This window comes from Vicia villosa, linkage group LG2 (genome assembly GCF_029867415.1).
Source record: "Vicia villosa cultivar HV-30 ecotype Madison, WI linkage group LG2, Vvil1.0, whole genome shotgun sequence".
Taxonomy (NCBI): Eukaryota; Viridiplantae; Streptophyta; class Magnoliopsida; order Fabales; family Fabaceae; genus Vicia; species Vicia villosa.
In genome coordinates this window covers 207092829-207102226 of record NC_081181.1, presented here as the reverse complement: position 1 = coordinate 207102226, position 9398 = coordinate 207092829, and positions in this window count along the sequence as shown.

Below are 9398 nucleotides of genomic sequence, written 5' to 3'. Positions count from 1 at the left end.
GTCTGTTGCCTGTTGCCTTTGTTGCCTTGTGTTTTTTTGCAGAATAGCCATGTCCCTCGAATACGAGGATACCTCAGCCCTGTTGCCTCGATTAAGATCATAAGTCCCTAATGATGCTGCCTTCGATACACTAATATGATCTCGACCCTCGGAAGTTGCCTATGAAAGGCTGAGGTATCCTCTGGCTGCCTACGAAAGGCTATTCTGGTTCTTCTCTTAGACTACCTGCCTCCCTATGGCATGGGGAAGTCTTATGGCGAACGAACTCTCTATGACCCTTCAACCTCCAAATGAAAGGCTTCCTGCCCTCTTATGGCATGGATAGACCCTTTCACCCTGAAAGGCTAAAAGAACATTTTTCATCTAACCAGGTAATTGCCCCTAATTGCTTTGCCTTGCTCTAAAAACTTTTTTCATATTCTTTCTCATAAACCTTCAAAATGGCTACGCTCATTTACGAGCTAAAGTCCATTTTCTTTTCTTCTACATTTCTGAAAACAAAGAGCAAAGCAATTAAGAGCCCATGGAAAACCATGGATGCAAAGGGTGCCTTACACCTTCCCTTTGCATAATTACCCCCCGAACCCTGTTTTATTTAAAAGGTTTTTCCAATTCTTTTAGCTTTTCTGATTTAATTTGGATAAAATAAAAGTCGGTGGCGACTCTTGCTTACCGCGACATTTCGATAAAAAGTCAGTTCACTTACAGAAATGATTCAAAAATGGCAGTGATGGGAAAAGGGAATGTAAAGTTGTGTGTTAAAGGAAAGATACATGTAATCACAGATGTGTACTACATTCCAAGATTAGGGAATAACTTGTTGAGTGAGGGGCAATTGCAACAGAAAAATATTGCAATTGTATTCAAGGAGGATACGTGTCAACTGTTCCATGGAGAAAAGGGATTGATCCTAACAACTAAAATGAAAAACAATAGCATGTATATTGTTAAAGCATATGTGATCTCGCCTAAGTGCCTCAAAGCAACCACAGAAGAAGCAAGTATGTGGCGCAACAGATATGCTCACCTCAGCATTAAGGGTCTAAAGACTCTTTACAAGAAGCAGATGGTTAAGGGACAGCCAGACTTGCAAGACCTTGAAGAAAAATGCAATGATTGCTTGGTTGGAAAACAACACAGAGACAGCATACCAAAGAAAACCAGCTGGAAAGCTACAAAGAAGCTTGAACTCATCCATTCTGACATCTGTGGACCTATAACGCCTAAATCAAATGCTGGTAACAGGTACTTCATTACCTTCACTGATGATTACACTAGAAAAACATGGATTTATCTCTTACAAGAGAAATCAGGAGCCTTTGATGTTTTTAAGAAATTTAAGTCCTTAGTTGAAACTGAATCTGGCTGTCTAATTCAATGCCTTAGGACTGATAGGGGAGGTGAATTTACATCATCTGAGTTCAAAGAGTATTGTAGTAATCATGGTGTGAAAAGGCAACTAATTGCAGCATATACCCCTCAACAAAATGGAGTGTCTGAGAGGAAAATGTAATATTATTGAATATGGTTAGAAGTATGATATAAGCTAGAAGAGTACCTAAGAAATTCTGGCCTGAAGTTGTAAATTGGGCTACACGTGTAATGAACAGATGTCCTACACATGCTGTCAAGGATGTGACCCCAGAAGAAGCTTGGAGTGGAGTAAAGCCTTCTATACATTACTTCATAATTTTTGGTTGTCTAGCTCATGCTCATGTTCCAGATGTTCACAGAAGAAAACTGGATGATAAAAGCATCAAGTGTGTTCTACTTGGCATTAGTGTAGAGTCAAAGGCGTATAAATTGTACAATCCCATAGAGAAAAAGATTATAGTCAGTAGAGATGTTGTTTTTGAAGAATTAAAGGGGTGGAACTGGAACAAGACAAGTACATCCAAACAAGTTGACCATGTAAGTGATATTGAAGACACCAATGAAATTGACCTAAATGATGACCAAAATGGGAATGATAGAGATGATGAAGATGAAGAAAATAATGGAAACAATGATGATAATGAAGAGCTAGATGAAGACTCAGGAGCAGAGCATGACAATTCAAATGATGACTTAGATGGTCCACTTGTGAGAAAAAGAAATCCACCCAGCTATCTTAGAGATTATGTGACTGATTTAGAGAATGTAGAGAATCAGACTGACAACCTTCAGAATTTAGAAATTGCTATGTTCAGCTCCAATGAAGATCCTAGTTCCTATGAAGAAGCTAGCAAGTCAGTCACCTGGAAGAAGGCTATGGATAATGAAATGCAGTCAATAGAAGATAATGATACCTGGCAGCTGACATCCCTTCCATAAGGGGAAAAAACAATAGGTATCAAGTGGATCTTCAAGACTAAATACAATGAAAAGGGAGAGGTAGAGAAGCATAAAGCCAGACTGGTGGCAAAGGGATAATCACAAAGGTATGGAATCGATTATAGTGAGGTTTTTGCTACAGTTGCAAGGTGGGATACTATAAGAACTATTCTTGCTTTGGCTGCTCATAAACAATGGTGTGTATTTCAGCTAGATGTAAAGAGCGCCTTTTTTCATGGAGAACTAACTGAGGATGTGTATGTGGAACAACCTTTGGGCTATCACAAGGGTGGAAGTGATCAAGTCTATAAACTAAAGAAGACATTATATGGTCTAAGGCGCCTAGAGCCTGGTACAGTAAGATTGAATCTTACTTCTGTGCAGAAAAATTCTCCAAGTGTTCCCATGAACCAACTCTTTTTGTCAAATTTGGAAGTAAGGGCAAGATTCTAATTGTGAGTTTGTATGTAGATGACCTAATCTACACAGGAAATGATGGAGAATTGACTGAGGAATTCAAATTGTCAATGAAGGAAAGGTTTGTTATGACTGACCTGGGAAAAATGAAATGTTTCTTAGGAGTTGAAGTGAGTCAATGTGATCAAGGAATATTCATACACCAGAGGAAATATGCCTCTGAAATTCTGACCAGGTTTGGCATGGAAACCTGCAACAAAGTATGCAGTCTAATTGTACCAGGAAGCAAACTTGTAAAAGATGAAAAGGGTAAGGCCACAAATGCTACACAGTATAAGAAAATGATTGGATGCTTAATGTACCTATTTTTTTTTTCCTATTTTCTTCGTTGTTTGCAGAGAGTGGGGAGGTGAGAGACCGAAAGGTTAGAGAGAGGATTATGGGATTTGAAATAAAAATTATAAAAAAAATACAAATCATAATTAAAACCCATCTCAAATGTGATTGTGACACGTGGCCACTAAAAGGCCACGTGATTGGTCATATGTGCGGAACCCCACCAAACTTACCATACTCCCTCGTTTAAAACAAACACATGCAGACCATCCGATTAAAATATTCTAGATCTACGTCCACAAATCATGATTTTGTGGACCATTGAATCTGGATCTAACGATCAGGATTTTGCAACCCATCGTAACATCCTACACACACCCTCACCTTGTCCAAACAGATCTTGAATCATATTGGGCCAGACATATAATATTTACACCTCCTAAAATTTGCTAATCAACATAAAACATACCCTTTGTTCTTTTAATTATAATTACTAACCTTTTATTTAATAATCTATTTTAATAATACAATAGTAAAACCTTTTTTAAATATTACCTATAACACTTAACGACACATGTTTCTTTTTGATAATTAACCTCTTGAATGCCATGTATCAAATACATCTAAATAACTAATTATCCTACTAATTTAGATTAATAGAATTTGTTTAATTTAATATCTAAAAAATATAAAAAGGATTTATTTTACTATTAACTTATTAAAATGTTCATAATTCTAAATTACGTTGCTTTGTTTTTATTAATCTTTTTTTATAAAGTTTCATTAAATAACTAATAAAAAAATCTATTTTCTACCATCATACTTCTGATCTATAAAATTATACTTTTAATTTACAAAGTTTTATATACTAAAAAAACACCAAAATATCTACTTATAATTTATTAATTATTCAATACACAAAAATAAAAAAAAAAGGAGTGTACACAAAATTATTTTTTTATAAAACTACGGACTACGATAACTGCGAACTGCGTGAACTCACTAAAATACACTTCAACATACAAAAATAATGGTGTACAATCCCATAAAAAACCCCAACAAACACTACGAACTACGTTGACTCTGATCCTCCAATAAGGAGGTACGTAGGCATTCGGACAACCGAAACGAGTCCCCTTTCCCCTAAAATTAAGTAGGTTTGAGATCTTATTCTCTACCCTACTGTACACTTTTAACCATAACCTTTTTTATAAACCTTAACGTAATATTCTTATAAACCTTAGAGACATTTAGAAAACCTTAAGGAAGGGTTAAGGGTGCCTAACACCTTCCCTTGACTCTAATTTCTCAACTTACCCAATCCCTTTAAAATTAGGTTTTTCTCCCATGTTTACCCTTATCCTTAGGATAGAATAAAAACGTAGGTGGCGACTCTGTAATTTAAGTTAAAAAAACTTAAAATTAAAAAGCCGGTCGTAACAGCTGGCGACTCTGCTGGGGACCCTTAAAGCAGAGAAGCACTTAAGGTTTGGGGCATGTCTCTTTGGTTTAGGTTTTAGTTTTTTGGTTTATATTTGTTTGGTAATTTCTTTTTTTATATATATTGTTCTTTATTTTATTTCTTTAATAATGTTAAATATTATTATTTGGAATATATTTGCTTTATTATTGCTGGGTTATATATATATATATGAAATTGTTGTTAAACCTTAAGTGTGGGAATTGTCACTAAGTAAGAGGAGACTTGCATCGCCTACGAGCTTTAGTTACAATTCCACTCAGAGTGGGCTGAATTCCGAGAAATATCTTAGACGAGGCTAGACTTTGTCGAGGGTAGGATGCGGAATTTGGCTGATCTCTCTGGGAACCCACCCCTAAAATTCGAACCTCATGGACAAAAGAGTCCTTCTAAAAATCCAAAGAAACAAAAAGTTTCGGAGGATATGAAGGGCCCCATGAGACCCTTAGAATTAAACCACCTTTGGGAATGGTAGAAAATCCGTAGGACGAACTTATGAACCCACGTACTAAGGACAACTTTTATCATAAGAAGTTTCCCCGCGAGGGACATTATTTTTGAAAACCTAAGTCAACGTAAGGTTACCTCCTACGAGTATCATCCCCATAGACTCGTAAGGATATTATTTTGCTTAACCTGGATCCCTAGCCTGTAGGGATTCCCTTTTAATCTGACATTGTCTATAAGACCTCTCAGATTTTGGTTTAAGTGGATGTCCCTCCGTCCCCGAATGCGTAACATGTGGCCTCATGATGGCCACGTGATGAGGAGACTCTTGATGGATCCCAGAGCGCTCGCATACCGCGTATCCTCAAATAATATTCAAACCTAGTCATTCGTTCATTAGACTTTGAATCCACACCCTCAGATATTTATTCTGAGGGCCATTAGATTTGAAGCGAGCCGTCCATGGGATTTATTAACGCCAATAGGCAATCCAAGCCATCCGTTCATTAGACTTTGAATCTACGCCCTCGGATATCTATTTTGAGGGCCATTATATTTGAAGAGAACGACTCATGAGATCTGGTGACCATCTTGAATGGTCACCATGTGTTCTTTCCCACGCATTCCCTAGCTTGTAGAGGTTTCCTTTGTTTATTGCAATCCCTAGCCTATAGGGATTCCTTTTGAAGATCTTGTTCTTCCCATGAAGGACATCTTCGTTAACGCACGTCACATGGCCTCCCGACGACCATGGGATCTGGTGACTGTTGAATGGTCACCATGTGCTCTCTTCTACGCATCCCTAACCTGTAGGGATTTCCTTCGTTATATCATAATCCCTAACCTGTAGGGATGTCTTTCCTTGTACCCACGCATTTTCATACATTCATACATTTGCGTTTGCATTTCCACCTTCGCCCTTATCCATTGCCAACTATGCTAGCTGATTTCCCGAGACCCGTGAAGAAACTCGAAAGGTCTTATACTGTAAAGAGAGGAGAATTAACTATTGGAGATTCGAGTGAGCTTGGTCCTACAAGGAGAAAAGTTTGCCCTTCACTATACAAGCTACGCCTACACCTACGCCCCAAATTCAATTATCATTGGAGATTCCCCTACATCGAGATCAACTGCCTTCTCAGCAAAATTGACATGCCCAAGGAAAGTCAAAGATCACCCTTTACTTCTACAAGTCAAAGAACTAAGAAGTAAAACAAAGTTATTGGATCAACAAAGGAGATTGTCCCTAGGATCAATAGGTTTTATCATTTCGAATTGTAAATTCCTAGTTGCTAAGTTGTATTTGGTGTAAATTTTGTACCTTTCGATTAGTAATTCAATAAAAAGCCATGCACGTTTTGGAAATAATTCATTTGCTTCTTCATTACTACGACTTTCCATCTTCACTCTTTGATTCCATTTCAACTTTCCATTTTCAATTATTAACAAACTTAAGGGAGAATAACTAACTAAATTTCGCTGAACAAATGCTTTCAATATTAAGACCTTAGCTGATGATGTAAGGCATTGTTTCGAATCTTAAACAGTGGAGAAATAAGGAGTTAATCCGTAGTCAACCCCCTCGAGCCAGGAGTTGGAGTTTGTTTCTATTTTTCAAATAAACCTTAATCTTAACCAGGGGCAGGGTAGATTTTGATTAATTCAATGGTGTATTCTATTCTCAAGAGAATCAGTTAATCCAAGCAAAGGTTCAAGCACACCCATTATCTCACAATCATCATCTAAAGTCAATGAAACCACGAAGATGAAGCTCTCAAAATCAGCATGGCAGTCACAATGTTCAAAGTCAATAGGGAAATTTCCAAAGAGCAATTTCAAAAAAAAAAAAGAGCCCGCTAAGTCAAATGGAAAATTCCATAAAGTAAATAAAATAAACATGACTTAGGCAAAAGTTAGGGCAGCATCCCGATTGACCGAAATTCAAAAGAATTGGTCCATACAAAATTTAGGGATTAAAATCAAAAGAAATTGGAGAATAATCTTGTGACTGTCACCTCAAGAATCATCAAAGCTTATCATCAAATGCTTGAACCATATCTACGTTTCCCATTTGCACGACTACAACATTTCTCTTGCAGATCAAATACACCCTTTGGATTAATCGAACTTAGGATTGGAGAATACCAAGGAGAATGGGGTGGGCTAAATAAATTTTGAGCCTTATATCCTTTATTTCTTAAACCGCGAACCAAGGCCACGTTACAACCTGCGAAAGTCCTAATTGAAGCAAGGTCAACTATGAAAGCATATTAAGCATAATTGTGTTATACTGACTCCTATGTTTGTTAAATTATTGCTAACCACTTTGTTTCTTCAAACATCCATCTTTAATCATCCGTTTTTCATAATGAACTTCAATTTCAAAACTGGCATGTGCATAACTAAGAATTACTTTTCAAAGGGTACAACTTTATCTACGAAGAAATACTTAGCATCAAGGAGATCTCAAATTTGGTCATTTCCAATAAACTCCTAAATAAGGGAACCACATCTAGAGGGTTCTCCTAATCATGATCAAAATTTCAATGATCATAGGGGCACATAATCAAAAGATCCTATTGACTAGGGGCATTCATTATAAGATTCAATCAACTTGGGTCACGTCTCGAAGCAATAACAATCAGGGGCATATCTTTCAAAAATCCAAATATTGGGGCAATTCATATCGAATTGATATCACATAACGGTTAGCCCTCAATATCCTCCAGATTGAGGGCAGACCTTTCAACTTTCAAATGTTGGGGCAATCACTACGAGGCTCGATCAAAAAAAGTTGATTCAAAATAGATCATCAGATTGAAATCATTTTGAGATTCATTTAATCAAGGGGCATCGTGCTGCGAATTCAAATTAGTGAGGCTAGCCATCTCAAGTCCCTACTACGATAAAACTACGTCCAAGCTCATATCAAGACAAATCTCTACAAAAACCTAACAAATTGGGGCAAGACATACCGCGAAGGGGAAAACTATCCTCATATTTTTACAATCCCCAATAAGTCTCTCTCCTACATCTACGATCTTCAAAGTTCAAAAAATAGGTATTGGGAAATCACTCTAGCATCCAACCACCTTACAACATTAGCGAACTATATACACTTTGGTTATCAACAACCTATCATTGGAGCATCATGCAAATACATATAAGTCACGCATTACATACATTGGTTGATACATTACACCCGACCTTTTTTAGGTAGTCTTCTTTAAGACAAATCTCACGACCCTTTCTAGGAACCTTTTCAGGTAGTCTTATTTAGGACAATTCTTACAATCCTTTCTAGGAACCTCTTCAGGCAGTCTTATCTAAGACAAATTGTCATCCTTTCCAAGAACCTCCCCAGGTGGTCTTCTTTAAGGCATTCGTTTTCTAAGAGCCTTTCTAGGTAGTCTTTTCTAAGACATTCATTGTCATTTCCAAGAAACTTTTTAGGTAGTCTTTTAAGACATCTTTTCAGCCTTTATAGGTAGTCTTTCTTTAAGACATTTCTTATCCTTTGCTAAAAAAAAACCTTTTCAGGTAGTCTTTTTTAAGACAAATTTTATCCTTTCTAAGAACCTTTTCAGGGAGTCTTCTTTAAGACAAATGTTCATATCCATTCCGGAAACCTTTTCAGGTAGTCTTATAGAAGACATTATTTCATTCCCCTCATTACATCAATCAACACACTCATGAGCATAAACATTATACGCATACGTAAACATTACCAAGCCGGCATAAGCATAGTCGTGATATAGGGGCAAACATGGATTAAACAGGTTCAATAGGTTTAAGGAGATAAAATCTTGGCATTCCATCAGCATACATACATACGCATTAGCATATACATATCATCTAGCGCATTCACATACTACAAAAGTCTAGTTTCCGACCCTCGAGTCATGAGTTTCCAACTCCCGTGTTGTGATTGGCTTGTTTTCCGACCCTCGAGTCGTGATTTTCCAACCCTCGTGTTGTGATTGGTTTGTTTTTCGACCCTCGAGTCGTGAATGTCCGACCCTCGAGTCGTGAGTTTCTAAACATATCGTTTCCTTTTCGACCCTCGAGTCATGAATATTTAACATGCTATTTTTCCCGACCCTCGAGTCGTGAGTCTCCAAGTAAGTGAATCTTTTTCATACAGGCAAACAATCTTCTATGCAGGTAAACTTGTCCGAACCGGGGCAAGTGGATCCCATTGGTGCAGGTGAGCTTGCTAGAGCTATAGCAAGTGATCCTTTTGGGATCAATCCAACTACGATAGTAAGTAGGTATGGCTAACTGCGACGACTTACTAGAACAATAGTAAGTGGGCCACACCATCTACGATAAGCTTACTCAAACTACGATAGTAAGTAGGTATGGCTAACTGCGACGACTTACCAGAGCTATGGTAAGTGGGCCA